Source organism: Tenrec ecaudatus, chromosome 15, assembly GCF_050624435.1.
Source record: "Tenrec ecaudatus isolate mTenEca1 chromosome 15, mTenEca1.hap1, whole genome shotgun sequence".
In the NCBI taxonomy this organism is placed as follows: Eukaryota; Metazoa; Chordata; class Mammalia; order Afrosoricida; family Tenrecidae; genus Tenrec; species Tenrec ecaudatus.
Window position 1 is genome coordinate 59,320,743 of NC_134544.1, and position 21,147 is coordinate 59,341,889.

At 44.3% G+C, this 21,147-nt stretch overlaps 1 protein-coding gene across 3 annotated transcripts in view; it reads right to left on the bottom strand.

Annotated features, from left to right (window-relative positions):
- LPIN2 (lipin 2) overlaps nucleotides 1–21,147 on the bottom strand; it is an 89,817-nt gene that overhangs the window by 62,083 nt on the left and 6,587 nt on the right. Inside the window, exon 1 of one of the 3 annotated variants that reach the window (XM_075532491.1) lies at nucleotides 15,073–15,230. The exons of 1 other annotated variant lie outside the window; for it this stretch is intronic. The gene's annotated coding sequence lies outside the window, so the exon portion shown is untranslated. Of the gene's footprint in view, nucleotides 1–14,476; nucleotides 14,607–15,072; nucleotides 15,231–21,147 lie in introns of those variants that run through there. One more of the 3 variants, XM_075532493.1, reaches the window with a different exon arrangement.

Genomic DNA, 21,147 nt, shown 5'->3' on the forward strand with positions numbered 1-21,147 from the left:
CAAAATGGAAAAAAATTATCTCGCATGCACTTTCACTGCTTGCTATCTAAACCACGAGGTACGAGTGTGAGACTGCAGTAAACACCCAAGGACCCACCATGCTAACAAAGTCCTGCTTTAATGAGAAGTGATTGGGGGGGGTGGTGATTATTAGCAATGTATAAAATTTTAAATTTCTTCCTCCACAGACTGATGCAGTGTTCCGGGTTGCTAAACACTAGATGGATGAAGTAAAAAGCTACACTGGGGTGGTGCTGGGGGGTGGGGGTGAGGAGGAAGATAAGGAACGCAGGGGAATATAAGAAAGGGAAAGTAAAAAGAAACTACACATGAAACTGAGAAACAAAGAGCAGGAAATGTATCAATTTTAACTTAGAGAAACTGAGGCACTGAAAGAGACCAGACAAGCAAACCAAGGACACCCATTTAGCAAAGATGCTTTCTTGGGGGTGCTGTCACTCATGTCGGAACCCAAAGAAAAGGTGCTAGAGCAGCGGTTGCCACCCCTTTGGGGGTTGAACGACCCTTTCATAGGGGTCGCCTAAACACCATCAGAAAACACATATTGCCGATGGTCTTAGGACGGAGATAGAGTTGAAGATGTTCCTGGGAGCACAAGAAGAGTTCATTGAACTTATTAACAGCGATGCAACGAGAACGGATTTGATTGCTCTCCAATGCCAGCTACAAAGTTCTGGATCAAGTGTTTGCAGGCATATCCTGAGACTGTGTTGCACCTTCTTCCATTTCCAACAACATATCTTTGTGAAGCAGGGTTTCCAGCTTGTTGATTACCAAGTGTAAATACAGTAGGAAATTTGTTGTGGAAGATGATCTTCGTTGTGCTTTTGCAAAGAAAGACCGTCCCAAGAATTTCTGATCGGGTGAGAAAAAGCTATCTCGATCTTCCCACCGATGTTGGCTTTTTACGCATGCTGTCACGAAATGTAGCAATGCAGTTACTGTTGTTACATTAAGACTCTTACCCATGCTACACGACAAAACTTCATTTAGTTGTAATTAAAAATATTTCACAATATATAATTACATATTGTTTTTGTGATTAACCACTATGCTTTAATTATGTTCAATTTCTAACAATGAAAATACATCCCGCCTATCAGATATTTACATACTAGAAGCAAAATGACAGCTATGAAGTAGCAACGAAAATAATTTTATGGTTTGGGGTCACCACCACATGAGGAACTGACTGTATTGAAGGGTCGCGGCATGACGAAGGTTGAGAGCCACTGTGCTAGAGGAGAAAGGCTGGAGGCTCACAGGAAGTGGGAGAGCAGGACCAAGGCATGGTGACGCTAGGAGGGCAGAGATCAGCGGGAATGAACTCTGCTCTGGCAATGTTTGCCACAAACACTTCTTATACAACAGGCAGGCTACCTGCCAACAGTTTGTTTCCAGAGTTGTTTCCCTGTTTTGCAGGATGACTTCACAGAAATGCCCTGATTGCACATTCAGCATGGATCCAGACAGAAGTGACCTCATCTTGGAAACATCTACTTCACCACTGGGTATACATATACCTAACAACTTCCTCTGGCAGTGACCTGTGAACCACCCCAGCCCCTGAGCCTGGCACCTGGTCTTCTGGTTCCAACCAACACCTGCACCCATATAGCTTATTCTTGGTCAATTCAATGTAAAAAAATCACAACCACCAGTTCTCAATCATGTATATAAAGATGCTGTTCTAGTTTGTGATCTTAAAAACATTTTTTAAGTGGGTAGAATTTAAAACTTTCAAATCTCCTAGGGAAACAGCTAAAATGCTATGCCTAGGAAGTCAAATTCTTGTCCTGATCCCACAAGTTGACAGGGATTTAAGTAAAATATAAATCTTACCTATTTGTCCACCACGTCACTCCTTCCAAAGGAGTCTTTGGACAGTGTAATTAACTGCGTCACCTAGTAGGCCAAAAGGGTGTTTGTTCGAACTCATGCCGAGCTTACTCCAAAGACAGGGCAGGAGATCTCTTTCTAAACAGTAGAGCCTTGAAAAGGCTAGAGAACAATTCTATTTAAGTGTAAGAGTATAAAAAGGATTTTTCAAAAGGGTTTTTCAAAAGGGTGTTTAAAGTTTCCCATCCTGCAACTCACCTTATTTGAAATTGCACTGAATTGGTTCAATAGAAATACTTTTGCTCCACAAGCTATGTCCTCATTAAAATGACAATCATCTACCCCTAGTGGCCATGTGGTGGAACTGCAACATATTTTCCCCTGGATTACCGATGAAATTGTACATAAACTAAAATTTATTAATAAAATACTTTTTTCAAGCTTCAATCACACATTAACCAGTATCATTAAACAAAATGTGCATAAACTGAATGAAAGTTAATTTGCTCTGTTGTCACTCAATTTGTAAAAATCTGCCATTGTCTACAATGATGTTCACTCAGTAATGAACTCTACTAAAACAAAATTTGCTATTTCCCCACATGGAAGGAACACACCAGCCTGTGTGATCCAATGATTGTAAATAATAAAACCCAAGAGTTCCAAACCACTTCCTCATTCCCCAAGACTCACCATACCAAAGCCAACCCATTGGCCTATTTGCCCACATACTGAGTAGTTCACACCGCAGTCCCAAATAGCCAAAAAAAGACAAACATGGGTCAGAAGAATCCTAGGGATGGTCTTAAGAAAAAAAAGACTGGACCCAGATGCCCCCAGATCTGCGCCTTCATGCTGAGCCCAAAACGCATTAGCCTCCTCCATGAGGCAGTGAGACACCCATCTCATCCCCAGGGTGTTCCCGCTTCTAGATTTAGGTAGTAGCTATATTTATAGTCTACATGGGCCAATTTCACACAAATGCTGCCTTTCAAATTAATGATCCCTGAGGGCTGTAATGAGCTCATTCTGGCATTGTCCAGCATGCTGTCAGTGCGCCTCTCTTATATTTAAAAAACTGCCTTAAAATTAAATTTAGGTGCTACATAGAACTGAAAATCAGTATCACTAGATCGTCACGCTTCTGACAGTCCCAAAGTAGCTATGACTTAGCTCTGCCATAGATGTTTGACTCATTAGATGTTGCTTTGAATGAGTTCAGGCTTTTCCTAAAACCCAATCAACTTGTGGGGTTAAAGATTTTCCACTACTGAGCATAAAAGAATGTATTTAAGATTCTGAAAACAATCTTAAAACACAAGGCTTGGGTAAAATATTTTCTAAAATGACATGACTGAAATGTGTGGATTGCTGCTACAGTGTTTTTAAATAGTCATATTCCTCCAGTTGTACCTCCTTTATAGGAGTACCAAGAGTTTCCTTATTAACTACGAAGGAAGGGGAGCAAGAGGGAAGAGCTTTAGGGAATTAGATCTCCTGGGTAAACTTCAGACTTAATAATACATCTCTTATTTAAGTACTAATAGCCTTCATCATAAATAATACCCATCAATTGTCATCACTCAGTACCTCAGATCCCAAAAAACAATGTGAAGATGAGGACATGATTAGTTGGCTCATATCCCGAGATGTTTCTCCATCTCTGTCCCCCCCCCACCCACTCCCCAGGCTATCTAGTGAACACCATATACAAGGGGCTTCAAAAATGGAATTGAATGAGAATGGAATTATTCAGAAACTTTTTAAAGCTCCCTCATGATCACACATACATGTAAATGTTTGTTAAGCATGTGTGTATATACAGGTATACACACATTTATATAATAATCTCAGACCACCCCCTTCCCAGACACACAGAAAGCACATAGACCTTTCCATGAGAATTAAAAACTCTAAACTTCTTACTAATGTCAAAGTTAACTATGAACTTTTTTAGAAGGTGTCAGACACAACACTTCATGCATATGCACCTACATTTCTAGAGGCTTCTGTGTTTTCTACAAAGAACGAAAAGTCAAAGGAACAAGCCAGATATAAAGCTGCAGCATCAGAAATGTCAAGGCCTGCAGGCCCTCAGTAGGCCACAGTGAAATCAGTGCCGGGTTCTAATTAAAAGGTGACTTCTGCATAAACAACGATACAAACCTCCTGAATTCCACAGAACATCTTTGAATGATAGCTGGTGGAAAGGAGGAGGTGCTTCCAAGATTACCACAGCTAATGGCGGTGTGTTTGTAAGCTGCGCGCTCACTGCCACAGAGTCAATGCTGACGCAGTGACCCTATAGGACAGCATAGAACTGGCCCTCAGAGTTTCTGAAACTGTAACTCTTCACTAGAGTAGAAAGCCCCATCTTTCTCCTGAAGAGTGGCTGGTGGTTTCGAACTGTGGACCTGGCAGTTAACAACCCAATATGTAACCACTACGCCCCCAGTGTTCCTGTAAGCACTGCAATTCAAAACGCGGGAGAAGAGTAAGGAACAAACAAGCACGTTAGTTCCTCAGTTTACTTAACTACTGTCAGGAACGTGACTGTACATACACAGGGAGCGCAGGTGGTGTAGTGGGTTATGCGTTGTGGGGTGCTAAGCACAACACAAGGACAGTAGCTCGAAACCATCAGTCACTTCTCAGGAGAAAGAGGAGGCTTTCTGCTCTCCAAAGGATTTAATAGCCTCAGAAACCAAAGTGGATAGTTCTACCCTGCCTGTTAGTCATTATGGGTCGGAATCAACTTGATAGCAGTGAGTGATACACATCTCAATCTCGCATCTTAGCTCTCAGGAATGCAGGCTCCCCGTATCCCAGAGGCAAGCCTATTAGAGCGGATGGGAGAGGAAATACCTCTACTCAGGTTCTCTTGGGAACAGTCGAGCCCACCTCAGTTAAATAGCACGTGAAGCCTAAAAGCAGCGGGGAGCTGAACTGCTGCCACACAGCAGTTAAATGAAAGGGTCGTTTGGAAAGCTGTTGTGGGGAAACAACAGTGCCCCCACATGGAATTAGAAATTGGAAGAAAAAGGTTTTCAAATCTGGATATGGGGTCATTTCCTTAGGGCATTCTGGAGGGCTTAAGACCCGCCCATTAACTTTCCCTAAATCCAGCAAGGAGGGAATGACAGGAATTAAGCAGATCAGAATATTGCAAGATGGTAAAATCCTACAGTACAAAGAGGCTGAATGAAGTGCAATGCGGCTTAATTAAGCCTGTAACCTTACTGGTAAATTTGGAGCAAAGCTGTCTGTTTGGTAAATTACTTCAAAAACAGCTGAACAAATGTATTAAGAATTTTTTCAGTCTTTCAAGTCATCCTGAGTGTGATTAAGAGGTTCTCATAATCAGTTAGCTCTCTAGATTCCATGAGAGCTGGAAGTCTAAATTTACATAACAATGAACTCTGAGTAGTTATACTGGTTTAAAACCAAGCAAGGTAACTGAGATTGCCAGCAGTGCTTCAAAATCTACATTGTTAAAACAGAAGTGGGAGAAGAGGAATCTATGTGTGACAAATGTCATTTAGTCATTCTAACTAAAAAAATTTTCTCCTTACTAAAAGTTTGTAACCCAATTAGGGCAGATAAACACATTTTCATTTCTACAGGAAAAGCTGATCCTAAGGAGTCCCAAGAAGATGGGAATCGTGTTTGGGATCCTGGCTCCATAATCACCTGGAGAAAGGGCCATACATTTCTATTTTTGCAAAATAAAGAAAGCTCATGGACTCCCCTTAGGATGCAACCACGTTTGGAGAAAGATGAAGGAAGAGATGGAGAAACCACCCAATCTTAACCAAGATTCTGTTTCCAGGTTGCTGACACCTTGAAGGGAGGGGCTGTTTGTTTTATGTTTTCACAGGCAAAGGAGATGGGTGGATTTCTCTTCCGCCAGTAAGGCCCAGAAGGAAGGAAGCTGATGCTGTGACCTGACCCTGTCTTGTTACTGTAGTTATCCAAAACATCAAGAAAACCTCAGATTCCTGAGAATGGCGATTGCTGCCTGCTGAGATAGGCATTCCATGGCTGACGCTGTCAAAGGGGCACTCTGGGACTGTCATAAAGGAACATTTTATACAATCGTGACCGGAGTATTCCAAAAGACTGTTCTTTTGCTAAAAGATCAAGATTGTGAATTCATCAATTTATGCTTAAATGCGATTGGAATGTAAGTGATTTCTGTGTAGCCCCTTAGCTATATAATGTAACCATACTTAATTGGAGTTTAATTAGAAAACATTTGCAAAGGTTTAAGGGAAAGGGTATTTTCTATACATTCAAAGACAGGATCTGATTTGATTAAGCAATTGGTGGACAGCATGGAGGGATTGGATCTGGGAGCTTGGGTTCAAAGTATTTCTCATAGGCTGGGTTCCAGCTTAACAGTGCTGTTCATAATCATAATTTTTGTCCTATTGTGTGTTGCTTCTATAGAAAACTAAGGCGTGTGAAGGAAAATCATATAGCCTCCATGGCCCTTTTGAGCTTTGTGCAGAGCAAACACTGTGGGGAGCAGAGAACGGGAAGTGTTTGAGGATGAGTCCTTTATTCTCAAGCTAAGAAGCCTGGCAGGCTAGGTTTCGAGAGCTGGAGGGGGACCTTCACCCTTGAGTTTCCGAAACTGTAAGTGTCTGCTGGCAAAAAAAAAAAAAGCCCTATCGCCCAACTCATGTCCACTCCGCCATCAGAGCTTCCTGAAAGCTCTTTACAACTCTGCAATTTTGTAGTTCAATGTTGTCTCCAACGTGGAAATCAAAACTCACTGCCATCAAGTTGAGTCCAATTCATAAAGACCCTACAGAGCAGAACTGCCTGTTTGAGACTGTAACTTTCATCTTTCTCCTATGGAACAGTTGATAGTTTTGAACTGCGGGCCTTTTGGTTAGCAGTCCAACTCATCACCCATCACTCCACCTCGACAGGGCTCCTCCTCTACAGTCCAGTCCCACATAATCAAGGGGTTGCAGCATGTATGTTTACCTATTCAAATCAGCTCAGTCAAAATTACCAGAGGAACTCTGAAAGTGACAATGTGTGTCCAACTGAGCCCATTTCCTGCTTCCCATGACTAACACACAACCATCTTTCTTTTAGAGCAAGCAGCAAGTTAGCTTGAGTTTGGGGACCACATGCATGGAAATATAACAATGCTACACATTGGGTGCAGATTCTGCCTAGTGACAATGCTGGTCTGATGCAAGGCAGCCAAAGAGGACCATTTTCTCTAAGGCAGGTCACAGGAGTCCTGGTGTAGGGGCTATGCATGTGGGGGACCAGTCTCCCACAACCAAATGGATCCAAGGGGCGGTTATGTAACTGAGGGGTAAATTTAAGAGACATCAAACAAGATAAAGTATAAGGGCTCACTTTCTTTCATGATGACTGGAACCGGAATGAGACAGTATACTTAATTGACCGGCACATATCATCTCAGGCAGGCAAGCCTCGGTAAGCTCATGAGTAACATGAAGGGACGAGCTAGGGGTATGCACACAACAGGAAGGGGTGGCACTAGAGGCATACATCTGACAGGAAGGCACATACGTAACAAGCTTGGTGGGCTCTAGAGTCCAGGTGGCAGCTTAACCTTGGTAGTCTCAGCTGGCTCGACCTTAGGTGTCTTTGACTCTTCTGCAAGGGGACAATCTATGATCCTTATCCAAAAGGAGGGGCCCTATTTAGGGCGGGACAGACAAGAGGGTCTGGAATGCCTGTGATGGCAACCTTCAGGTAAGCAGCCATGTACTTGCAAGCAGCACCTTACATTTCGCACTATTATGGGGGACACCATGGGGAATAACTTTTGCTTAGGAGAATGTGAGTGGGGCAAATCTCCATCCCACAAATGAGGTTTCCTCCACGGGAGCCTTGGGCTCCCAGACTCATTAATGTATGAATGTTGAGAATTTGTCCACGTACACTCTCTGGCTTTCAGTTTCCCACATATGTAGTTACTCACTGGGCTGTGATCAGCATGGTCAGCAGTTCTAAACCAGCCACAGCTCTGAGGGAGAGTGGACTTCCTATTCCCGGCTACAGTCTCCAAAACCCACAGCGGTAGTTGAGTCAGACTGACTCAATGGCAGTGAGGGTTTTGGGGTAAGGCGGGTGGCAACAGTTGGTATGCGGGGTCAGAATCCCTGCACCGTTTTCTTGGTGAGCTCGCAGGGTGCTCCCCGGGACAGCTGATTTTCATACATAAATGATTCGGAGAAATCCTGTAAGGTTCCTGAAAGGCAGGCACTGTGCTTACACAACCATTTCTTATAGATCCCAATTTAGAAGAGATTTTTCTCCTGTTCTACCTATTCTAAGTCAAAATCAAATCCTAAATCTGATTTAGGAATGTCACGGGAAAGCACCAGCGTTTTATAGTCTGCACGGCAGTGGCAGTCACGAGCAGGAGCAATGGTCCATGGTTGGTGACCTTTGGCAAATCTTTCTTGGCTCTGGGAGTCTTCAAGCAGAAAGCAGACACCTTATCTCTGCCTTGCAGGGTTCTTCCAACTCTTGCAGTCAGTCAATTGCGCAACTGTGATGAAGGTGATGTTAAGCACTTTCACAAATATTTAGCACATCATTCCTTTGTAGGGCAGCTGGTGGGTTTGAACTAGTGACCTTTTGGTTAGCAGTCAGACAGGTAACCACAGCACACCCAAACACAAATCCCATTATCTGCTGCTGTCAGCTGGTTGACTTACAGTGCCTTACACATGGCAAAAAGGTACCTGTGGTTATTCATCTAAAAAAGTTCAAGAAACTTTAATACATATCAAATGTTCAGAATAGAAACGTTGGAATATTTTACAAAGAAAAACAAAACAGCATCCTAAAAAGAAGAGCAAAACATATATTCCTTATGACAGCAAACTAAAGCATCTTACTTGATTTATGCTGGTTAAAAAAGAAAAGCACATCACTTTACAAGGACTTCAGGTTTACAGGTTCAACGCTTGTGAAAAAAAATTACATCACAGTACCAGGAGAGTCAATAAGAGATCATAATTCATATGAGCTATCTTATTTGATAGTTTGCAATCTCATCATGAATAACAATACAAAAATCATAAACCAAATTATGAGACTATTTTATTGAAACAGCTTATGTTCAACACCAGTTTAAATACTATTCACAATCTGGTCACCATTCTCTTAGAATGAGTTAAACAACAGGTCTCTAGCACAGCTGGACATATCTAATCTTGCCAGAAAGAATAAATGTTACACCATCATGCATTGAATACATTACAATCATTTGGGCCACTGAGCAATTATAATTTATTCAGAGGTAGGTTTCAATTCCAGATCACCATCCAACATTATGTTTATAATTATACTTTCCTTTCCTAAAAAGAAAGTCCCATACTATAAATAAAAACATGTTTAAATTTTAAAATGTGATAAATACCCCTCTTTCAGTATATATTTGACTTGTCTTTTTTTTAGGTGAAGTCATGCAATAATGAGGGAGGCTCTGAAAGTTTGTGGGAATATTACCTTTTAATCTTATTGTCCATAAGCTTTTTTGAAGGCCCTTCATATTTAGCTTTTAGATTTGGTGAATTACACCCTGAATAATGTCTTCAAGCTCCACTCATACTGTAATATGTATCAAGACTTCATTTTTCAAATGGATTAAGTAGTATTACATTAGCTGTTGGAGGATGGAGGTGAGGTGAGGCTTCGAAAAATGTCATCCATTAGTTTTACATTTTGAAACTACACAAATTCCAACTTTTCGAAGCTCCCTCATGTATCACATTAGAGGCGTGATTGCTTCTGCTCCCCCAGGACCATGAATAACAGGTAATGGCCCTGGTGTACACGTCTTTTTCAGTCTCTGCTGCCAAGCCTTTTGGATAAATACGCAGGAGTGGACCTGCTGGGGCATGATATCTTATTTCTGATTGATTCATTGATTCATTCAGGGGAAGGACCACTATTTTTTCATAGTAGCTTTACCATATTGCATACATGCCAGGAATAAAGGTCACAATCTCCCAATATCCTTATCAACATTGATTATTTTGGGGTTTTTCCCCACCCCCTTGGGCATCCTAGTGGGAATCAAACAGTATCTCATAATGGTTTTGTTTTCCTCCTCATTGTGCTTTTGAATTGCCTGCCCCTCCCTCTCTGCTGCCACTGGGCACCTCTGCAGGTGTTTGATGGCCACTTTAATGTCCTCTTTGATAAAACATCTATTCGAGTTCTTTGTCCATTTTGTGAGTGGGTTATTGGTCCTTTTGTTGTCAAAATTGTGGATATATTTTCGTTATTACACTGTTGTCAGATAGATGGGTCCCTATGATATTCTCCCAGTTGGTGGCTTGTCCTCCAAGTTCATCGAGTCTTTTGATAAACAAAAGCACTTAATTTTTATGCGGCCCAATTTATTTATTTTTTCTTTTGCTGTTTGTTCTTTTGGTATTATAATAATTCAGAGTTGAAAGCTAAACTTGACAGTATTGCCATTAAACATTCTTCTGGGAATTCTATGGTTTTAGTTTGCACATTTGCATCCTTAATTGAAGTTTGAAATTTGTTTTTGTGTATGGTGTGAGGCATGAATCCTGTGCATTTTTCTGCACGTGGAAATTCTGTTATCCCAGCACCATTTGGAAAGACTCTTCTTTCCTCACGTTGGCCATAGATGTGTGGGCTTATTTCTGCACTCTCAATTCTATTCCAAAGCTCTGCATGTCTGTGATACTAATACCAGGCTGCTTTGATTATCATAGTTGTAGTGATTAGAATGAACTCAAAGACACTAAGTTTGGGGGTTTTTTTTGAAATATGAACTCTCCTTACTTTGTTCTCCTGCAACAGTTTTAGCTATTTTGGGCCCTTCCTGGCCTATACAAAGTTAGGGGTGGATTTTTCTATTTCTGTAAAGGTCATTTAAATTTTGATCAGGATTCTACTGAATCCATACATCTCTTGGGTAGTATTGGCATATGAGCAATATAAAGTCTTCCAAACACAGAATATCTTTCCATTTATTTAAATCTTCTTTAATCTCCTTCAAGGAACCTCGGTGGAACTGTTAAGTAAGCACTGGACAGCTAACCACAACATCGGCAGTTCAAACACATGGAGCATGACGAGGCTAGCTGTCCAGTAAAACATTACAGCCGTGGAAATCCTAGGTGGGGCTGCTATGAAACAGAACTGTCTCGATGGCAGGCACCTTTGGGTTATTCACTTTCACCAGTGTTTTATATAGTTTTCGTTCTTAAGTCTTCACGTCCTTGGCTAGATTTATTCCTACGTATTTTATTCTTAGATGCTACTGCAAATGGAATTGTTTCCTTAGTTTCCCTTTCAGATTTCTCATTGCTGGTGTGTACAACACAAGTGGCTTTTGTCTGCTCACCCTGTACTCCGAAGCTTTGCTGAATCCCTTTATTAACTCTACAAGTTTTCTTGTGGACTCTTCGGACTTCCTTTACCTCAAACTCATTGACACCAAGGTGATTCCAACTCACAGTGATCCCAGAGTTCTGAGTAGAACTGCCCCTGTGGGTTTCTGAAACTGTTACTTTGTTATGGGAGTACACAGGCTCACATTTCTCCCATGGACCAGCTCCTGGTTTCGAGCTGCTGACCTTGTGGTTAGCAGTCCAACTCATAACCCACTAAGGTTTTCAGGACTTCCGGTATTTATAGTTTAAAATCAACAAATCCTCTCTCCCCATAGTCACCCTTCAAAGTTGCCCATACTTAAACATTCCATCTTCTCAAATTCTACTTTCTCTACTGGAATTTCCTTCACCTCTAAGGCCAGCTTCTTACTACTTCCATGCAACCTGCCTTCACCTCTCCTTTACTCCTGCCCTTCCTTCAATATTTACAGAAAGCAACGAAGGGAAAACTGGCACTAACCCACAGGGAGGGTCTAAAAACTGAGGAGACAATACTTACTCTAACACAACAAGGAGTCAGAAGCCGCTGACAATTTGGGCACAAATATCACAAAGTAACCCAGAAAGCCCAAAATAATAATCCACACAGTGATGAATGAATGAATGGGCTGTGCTCCTACAGCCGAAGGTACTGGCAATCAAGGAAAGTGAGTACCGAATGACTCAATGTTTGGAGAAGGCGGGGATGGTAGAGAGGAAGCTACATGGAAAGAACTAAGACTAGAAGCTTGTATTTGCTAAGATAGGTGAGAACGCATTGTAGGCTCCTGCTCTTGAACAGGAAATCGAGGAAGATGAAAACAATTTGGGCTTTATAGATCACTATTGAAGTTTTGCTTATACTCTACTGGGTTGGAAAAAAATGCTTTGATGTCATTTAGGCAAAAACATGTGACAAAAACTACCTGAAGAATTAAAGATTTTTAGCAAATGCTTTGAAAATGATGAGGGCAAAGAACGTACAGATGTGCTTTACACAACTGATGTATGTATGGAGTGTGGTAAGAGTCATATGAGCCCCTGTGTTTGTTTGTTTTAATGTTTTTAAAAAATTAAAGATTTTCTACACGGTTCAAATGTGCCCCAAAAGTCCAATAAAAGGTAAGGTCCAGGAGGGACTCTACAGGGAACTCATGCACCACAGGTTGTGTTCCTGTAAGTTATGCTTCCCCAAACCACAGAATCAAGCCCACCAGTCAAGTCGATTCTGGCAGTGACTCGATAGAACAGAGTGTACATAGGATTGCTAGGAGTCAGAACCAACTGACCCAGCACAGAACCACCAACAGACCACAGCCACACTGATGACGTCAGTGACACATACACACCCACAACACATAGGAGTCAGAACAAAAATGTAGGGAGATTTAAGATAAAGCTGAACAGACTTAAGCTCAACTTAAGACTTCCTGATAGATTGCTCAATACTTAAATACTGAATTTACCTAACCAGACAAAGCTTTCCTGATCACAATGAGAAACTGCTTCCAGCGCAGTGGTCATTGCTCTAGAAAAAATGTTAGGAAATTGTATACCAGGCAACCTATCTAGAATAATAGCTGGTGACACAAAGGACCAAGTTATACACTAAACACTTGCAGAACATTTAGTGTTGTCTTTGGTTTAACCTTCTACTAACCCTGCCATTGAAAAACGAGCTGTTCGCACAATGGTGATAGTACTTGGCTGCTGTTAATTGGCCAGTCATTTGAATCCACCAGCAGCTCCGCAAGGGAAAAGGCCTGGCAGTCTGCTAAGATCATATAGCCTAGGAAGCCCTGTTGGCCTGGTGGCTACACATTTGGTAGCTAACCTGGAAGCCAGTCGTTTGAAACCATCCCCAGCTCCACAGTAGACGACTTCTACTCCTGTGAAGAGTTCTAGTCTAGCAAACCCACAGGGGCAGTTCTACAGGGTCACCCTGAGTCACAAAATCCAAAGGGGCACATTTCCCCTCTGATACACAATAGGGTCCAGGTGGGTCAGTATCAACTCAAGGTCAACCTGTTTGCAGTGGCTAACAGAGCAAACTCTTTCAGGAAGTGCTACAGGTTCTCTAGGTTGTTTCTAAGCTGCCTGCCTTCAACAGACCTCTACCAAGGCTCTGCTAAAGGTGGGTGCTGCCCATCCAGATTCTGACTGTGGCCTTCCCTTCAAAGATTCCAGGTCTATTGCAGGAACAGGCTGGCTGGTAAAACCACAATACACGATAATGAGTACCTTCTTTGCTACAAGATAGAGCACACAAAGGAAACAAAGTCCTAGCTGGCCGTGTATCTGCTTAATGGTTTTCCAATGTTTCTATTTCCACTTGCTTCAATGCTGCTTTCTCTTTGAGGACCCTAATACAACCCAGATAATAAAACAACCTGTCACGCCACTTCTAGCACTCGATGGCCATTTCTACCAACATGTGAGCATGATAGAATAGACTACAGCCAACCGCACTGTCCAAAGAGGAAAGGACCTGCCCACACTGCCCAAAGCAGGTGGCGGTGGCCTGTGCTTTCCTGCTGACTGCCCTTCACGGAAAACGTGCTGCCCTGGGAGTCCAGGTTCAACCAGGGCTGAGACACCTGTGCGCTGGGCACCGCCCGAGGCTCCCCACTTCAGCATGACATGCCAGTTTCCATTTTTAAGCCACTATGATCAATCGTGTCATGAGACACCAAATACTTTGTAGAAACTCCAAGATATACTTCAAAACTGACTTTGTATTGTCAAAAACATTGTAAGCTGGCCAGGCCAATTGTAATAAACAACCAGTTAGTAACCCAGTCTCTCCACTGGGCAACGAGCTTCAACTGGGCGCCGATTGAGACCAAGATAAGATAATCTTCCTGAATTAAGGAGTGAAAAAAAAACCAACCAAAAACTTGGGAAATGAGCTCCAAAATGTGTATTTAACAATTAGTCTGGTGGCTGGTAAGTACTCCTTCACAGCATTTCCACAGTCAGACTTCCAGCACTTTCTTCATGGGCGAATGAGCTTTCCGGCCCCGTTTTCCCTACTTATTCCCCTAAAATGCCATCACGTTTTCATTGAGAATAGTCTTACTCTCAGTAGAGAATCGGTGCTCCGCCGGTGTGGAAAGTTGGGAAAGAAGCTTTTACTAGAAAGGGTCAAATGAAGAAAAGCCGGGCGAAGGGCGTTTAGGAGAAAAAGGCTTACTTACAGTACGGTTCGGTAACCCGAAGGCGGAGGCACCAGGTAAAGGAACCGCCAGCAAGAAAACCAGCAACTTCCCAGACCCCGTTTCGATTCCGATCACGTGCCTGCCGGCGCCCCCTCCCTCAGGGGCATTGGCGGGGCTGGAGGGGGGGGGGCGGTCGCCGACGCGCGGCCCCCACAGCGCGCGCTCCGGACCTAGACTCGCCGCGCTCGCGGGCCGGCTGCTAGGCTCTGGGCCCGAATCCGGGGATGGAGGAGGAGGGGGATGGAAGAGGGTGGGGAGGGGTCGGTCTGACCACCGCCAATCACACTGAATGTGTTCCAGCGTACGCTCGCCCCGCTCCACCCCAGACCCCGCCGACCTCACGCCCCCCCCCGGTCTGGCCCCCCATTCTCCCCCATGCCCCCGCTCCGGCCCCGCAGCCCAGCCCGGAGCCCGTCCCGCAGCGGCGGGAAGCAGGGTCTACGTGGCGCGGTGGCGGCGGGACGGAGGGCAGGCAGGGGTCACTCGGCCCGAGCCGTGTCCTCCGCAGCGCGGCGCTGGGCCCCCCGCGGTCCGTGCCGTCGTCCCCCCCCCCGCCCCCCGCCAGGCCCGCTCACCTGCGCGAACTCCGCTCCCGGCCCGCGGGCGACGGAGCGGGGACGGCGGCCGGGGAAGCAGGGCTCGCGGGCTGAGGGGGCGGTGCCGGCCGGGGGCGCGCGCGGGACCTGGGCGCCCGCCGCCGCCGCTGCCTCCGGAGGCGCCTGGGCCGCAGCCGAGCCGCGCGGCCCTCATGAATGGTACGCGGCGGCGGCGGCGGCGGCGGGCGGACCGGCGCGCAGGCCCCGCCCCCGTGGCTGGGCGGGCGTGGCCACGTGACTCCGCGCGCTCCGCCGCCCCCTGCCGACCCCGCGGCCGCCGCCGGGAGGGACGCCCGGGCCGCGCGCGCACGCGCCCTTTGCCGCCCGTCGGGGCCGCGCGAGTTGCCTCGCGGAGACCACCGCGGACCTCCGGGCCTGACCACGCCAGCGTTACTTGAAAAAAAAAAAAGTTGTGTCTGGTCCCCATGGCAACGCTGAGGCGTATCACGTGGACCTTAGTTGGGGAAGAAAAAAAAGAGAATACGAAAGTGAAGAACCGGTAGCATTAATGTTTCGTAAAATGCTTTCCACCCAGTAGCGCATTTGCCGGCTTGGCTTTTCTGCTTAAAAATACGGATACTGCGAGAAAGGAATTGCCGGTCTTGTGGCAAGACTGGCTGTTACCGTTGTACAGCGCGTTTGTGAAAGTCGCTGCTATTGTGGTGGCAGTGCGTCGGTTCTGAACCATAGCGACCTTTTATGCACAGCAGAAGAAACCTTGCCCGGCCCTGCTGCGGCCTCACAAGGGTTCCCATGGATGCGAGCCCATCGCTCTGAGGGCCTCCTTGCTTTGCCGACCCCTCGACTTTCCCAAGACCTCCTGTAAGTCCTTCTCCAGGGCTTGGTTCTCCTGGCAACCCGTCCACAACACGTAAGCCCAAGAGTGGCCATCCTAGCCTCTATGGAGCACGCTGACGGTACGGTTCCTAGGACGACAGCCGCTGCCTTCGGCCTTTCGCTAGCACGCAACCAAAGCTTTGTCACATCCCTCACAAGACCCCACAGGGAACGTGTGTGGTTTCGCTGAGCCATGTAGCCTAGGACTGGTCCCTGCCCATGTCCTTTACTAGATGGATTGTTAAAACGAGAAGCATCCGAATTGGGTCTCATCCTTCCCCTTCATATTTCAAAGACTTTACTTTGTTCTGGGAAAATGGACAATAAGCAAGACCAGAAGTTGATCCTCGGTCTCAGCATAAAATGAAAATAGGGATCCTTTTCTGGATCGCTTGGAGAATTGCATGTGATGACCTATAAATGCCTAATTTAGCTCAATGTCTGGGATCTGCAACGTGCTCGTTTTTGTGTGCTCTTATTTCTCTCTTCCATTTTCCACACTTAGACTTGTCTGTCTGCCGCCGGCTACCCGCACCACTTCCTCTTGGCAGGGAAACATTCTGCCACACTCCTTCCTTGGTTTCATCATTCAGAAAATCCTCGACAATGGTCCCTCCCACCAAACGGGAGGTTTATGCCTCACGGCCTGATGACTTACTGTTCCTATTATTTTCTTCATTCCCCGTGTTGACGGAGCTCACACTACCACTTACACAAAGTAGGGACTCATTTGATGTGCATGATATCGCTATACTTCCTCTCTGACGCCTGCCAAGTGTGTGGGAAGCCACCTAATTCCCCCTGACACACAGGGACATCAGAGGGAGCTAGTTCTTCCTTCACCTGCGTTCTGATCTCGCCACCTTCCAGCTCCAGAGACAGGAACCTTATTCCATGCGTGGTACCCTCTTCCTCAACTCTGAATCCGTCTCTTAATAGTAACAGGCGAGAAAGAAAGAGAGGAGGCAGGGGAGACCTTCCTTGTCTCTTTGTTCTCAGAGCATTGGTTTATAGCTTCATAGTCATCAAAGCTACTTTGAAATAGGAGTTTCTGCTTCTTCATTGCACATTTACTCCTGTCTGAAACTACTGACCTGCTTACTGTCACCAAGGACTTTCTGGTTGCTAAACAGAACAGACCTCGTTTAGGTCCTGTCGCTCATGGTCTCTGTAGGATGAGACACTATTACCTGTCTTTTTTTTTTTTTCTTGAAATGTCCTCCAACTCTTAAAAGGTGAGACTCACCTGAGAATCACATGCCTGTGTTCAGTGGCTCGACCTCTCCAGCAGCATGACCCACAGTCACGCCATATGCAGATTCATCTGAGCTTCTGCAAACCTGCTCCTCCTGAATCTCCTCCTACCTGCATTAGTGACACTGGCATCCATTTAGTCATGCTAGCTGATCAACCTCTATCCCCGTTCCGCATGCACCAAGCTGTGTCATTGCTCCTGTGTAAAGCTTTGTGGGACATGGCCCTTTCTCTCCACAGCTACCTATTGCCTCCTTCAGGGGACCTCCACACTCCCGAAGCCCTTTGACCTGCTGAAGGCCCTTTGGCCTCTCCCAGCTAGGTTCCTGCCTTCTGGTTCTGCACAATTATACGCCCCCTTGACCCTGAATTCCAGATCTGACCATGCAGTCCTGACAATCTACTGCCTCGAGGGAAAAGGGCCAGTTCCTTAGCATGGCAGTGAGGTGATCTCGCCCTCTTTCCTCTGCCCATTTCATCTCTTGCTCCTGCTAACCGGCACTATAGTCAAGCCATTCCTTTTGTAACGTGATAATATTTTAAATATATACAAGGTAGTGTCAAAAAAGAGTTCCACAAATCTTTGTAGAAAGATTCCATTATTCTTTCATTTTACTATGAAATTTCTGAAGCCCCTTTATATATTAACTGTTGGCATTTCTCCCCTTTCTTTCGTTCTTTCTCTCCCTTAGAGAATGCTTCCAAGCTCTTTAATTACGATTTATTTTCCTGACCCAAGGATATCTATATGTATATATTCTATATATCAAATCTATAAAACACATTTGTCAAGTCTAGATTTTTCACATGTAGAATTCAGTGATGCTAATTACATGAATCATGGTGCACAACCATCACCAGTAGTCACCCCCAAATTTGTCATTACAGAAACAGAAACTCAATGCTTCCTGAATAATGTTTCCCCCTTTTTTTCTCCCTCCCACCCCACTAATAACCTCTGGTCTGTTTACATTTGGCCCCCAGGCTTCCAGCTTCTTCCTCTCAGGGAAGTTTGCTGACAGAGTGGAAAGCAGAAGTGGTTTTTAAGACATTTTTTTCTTGACTCCCAATTTCCAAAACTCTCACTGAAAAGCCAAACAGAAAGTGTCTCTTTGATGGAATCCTGAAAGAGGGAAGACTCCCTAGGATAAAAACGGACTCTTCCCGTCATTCTGTTAGAAGGGGATCCTTTACATTCCTCTCTGGCAGTGCCCAGTGGAGGTGATTAAGACACAGCTATGTCCCTGGGGAATACCAAAAATATACTCTGGGACCAGGGTGTGGCACCCCATCCAACTCAACCAGAAGGAAAACACTCCTAAAGTTCAACAAACAGACCTGGAACTATTTATTGGCTTTTCACTTATTTTGTCATTAGATTTTGTTGTTGCTCTTTGTTTTGTTTTTTTTTGTTTTCTTTTGTTTTGTTCTGCCTGGTTGTTGTGCTTACTATTGTCTCTACATATCTATCTAGAGAAGATAGGCAGGATAAACAATCTGGAGGAGAAACAACTGGACCAATGGTTCTGGAAGGATATGGGTGAGGGGAGGCAGGGAAATGAAGTTGCTATTAACAAACCCAGGGACAAGGGAACAACAAGTGATCTAAAATTGATTGCTAGAAGGGTGTAAGACTGTGGTTCTCAACCTTCCTAATGCCGTGACCCTTTAATGTAATTCCTCATGTTGTGGTGACCCCCCAATCATAAAATTATTTTAGTTGCTACTTCATAACTGTCATTTTGCTACTGTTATGAATCATGCGATCCCTGTGAAAGGGTCATTCGACCCCCAAAGGGGTCTCGACCCACAGGTCGAGTGAGACAAGAGGAAAGTAAGAGGAAATATAGGAAAGAACTGAGAGGTAAAGAGCATTTATACAGGCCCAAATACAGACATGTACATTTGTAAATATATATATAATGATAGGGAAATAGATCTATGTACCTATATTTACGTGTTAAGTATCAAGGTAGCAGACAATGGGCCTCTACTCAAGTACTCCTTCCATGCAAGAACACTTTGTTCTAATAACCTGGAGTTCATGATGCTCACCTTCCTGACATGATGGCTGAACACAAATGGGTGCATAAGCCAATGTGGTGCAGAAAGCTGATGGTGACTGGCTATCAAAAGATATAGCATCTGGGGTCTTAAAGGCTTGAAGGTAAACAAATAACCAACTAGCTGAGAAGTAACACAGTACACATAGAAAAAGCACACCAGCTTGTGCGATCATGAGGTGTCAATGGGATCAGGTATGAGGCATCAAAGACCCAGAACAAAAAATCATATCAATGTGAACAAGGGGGAGTGCAGAGTGGAGACCCAAAGCTCATCTGTAGAATATTGGACATCACCTCAAAGAAGAGTCACAAGGAAGATAGTAGCCAGTCAGGGTGCAGTATAGCCCCAATGAAACATACAAGTTGTCTCTAGTTCTTCAATGCTTCCTCCCTGCCAATATCGTGACCCCAATTCTACCTTACAAATCCAGCTAGACCAGAGCATGTACATAATTGCTGGAAGCACAAGGAATCCAGGACACATGAACCCCTCAGGACCAACATTGAGAGTAGCGATACAAGTAGGGTAAAGGGAAGTTGGGGGAGAAAGGGGGACCAGATCACAATGATCTACATTTAACCCCCTCCCTGGGGGACAGACAACAGAAAAGTGGGTGAAGGGAGACATCAGTCAGTGAAAAAATAATAACAATTTATAAATTATCAAGGATTCAAGAGGGAGGGTGGATAGAGGGGGGGAGAGGGAAAATGAGCTGATACCAAGATTTCAAGTAGAAAGAAAATGTTTTGAAAATGATGGCAACAAGTGTACAAATGTGCTTGACACAATGTATGTATGTATTATGTTAAGAGCAATAAAATTATTTTTTTTAAAGAGAGATATTGCTGTGTCATCCCCTGCTTTCACACAGAGAACTGCCAGCATTTTCTCAGCAGTCACTACATGCTCGGTTCTTCTGCTCATTTCTGCTCATTCACACCACTCATCCAGGCAGCTCCTACCACGATCACCAATTCATGGACAAAGACACTGAAGCACATGGAAGGTGAGTAGCTTGCCACAGGGCCCACAGCCAGTAAGCCACGATGCTGGAATGTAACATCATAATTAACTAGAGGAAGGGAAGGAGGAATCTGTCATAATGAAAAATTGATAGATGGGACAGAAAAGTATCAAAAACAAGTAGAAAGATTTGAAGAAAAATTAAGATCTCATGATCTAATTTGGACACATGTAGAATAGTGTCTCACAAAGCTGCAGGTAATTCTTCTCAAGTCCACACAGAAACTTCACCAAAAAGTTGGGTCATGAAACACGTCTGAACAAATCTTGAAAATTTTGTATCATACAGACCAGATATCCTCAAATATATATTTATTTGGAATCTCATGAGTCAAAAATTAAATCACTAGGACATTTGACAATATGTAATGTTACTTATCAAATATTTGGTTCTATGCATCAACATTGGAGGACAAGGCTATACAAGATGCCTGGACTGGATGGAGTGTCAGGCCTGATCCTTTACCAGCTTTGTCATAAACAAACAAACATCATTTTTTGTCAATGCTGATTCATAGTGATCCCCTGTGGATTTCTGAGACTGTTTACGGGAGTAGAATGCCCAGTCTTTCTTCTGTGGAGCTGCTGGTGACTTTGAACTGCCAACCATGGGAATCGCAGCCCAAGGTATAAGTACTATACCACCAGAACCAGCCTCATCAAGCTGGTGTTAACTACCTCTCCTTTCGGCAAGGAACTATTCCTCTTACCACGAGGAACACGTTAAGTGTGCTGTCATCGGCATTTCTGTTCAGCACTATCGTAGAGGCCCTCGTAAGATAGACGTGATACAGAGTAGAAAGGAAGAAAACTCCATGGCATGATTGTAGATAGGAGAAAGTAAGATGGATGCATAGATAACTTCTTTTTTTT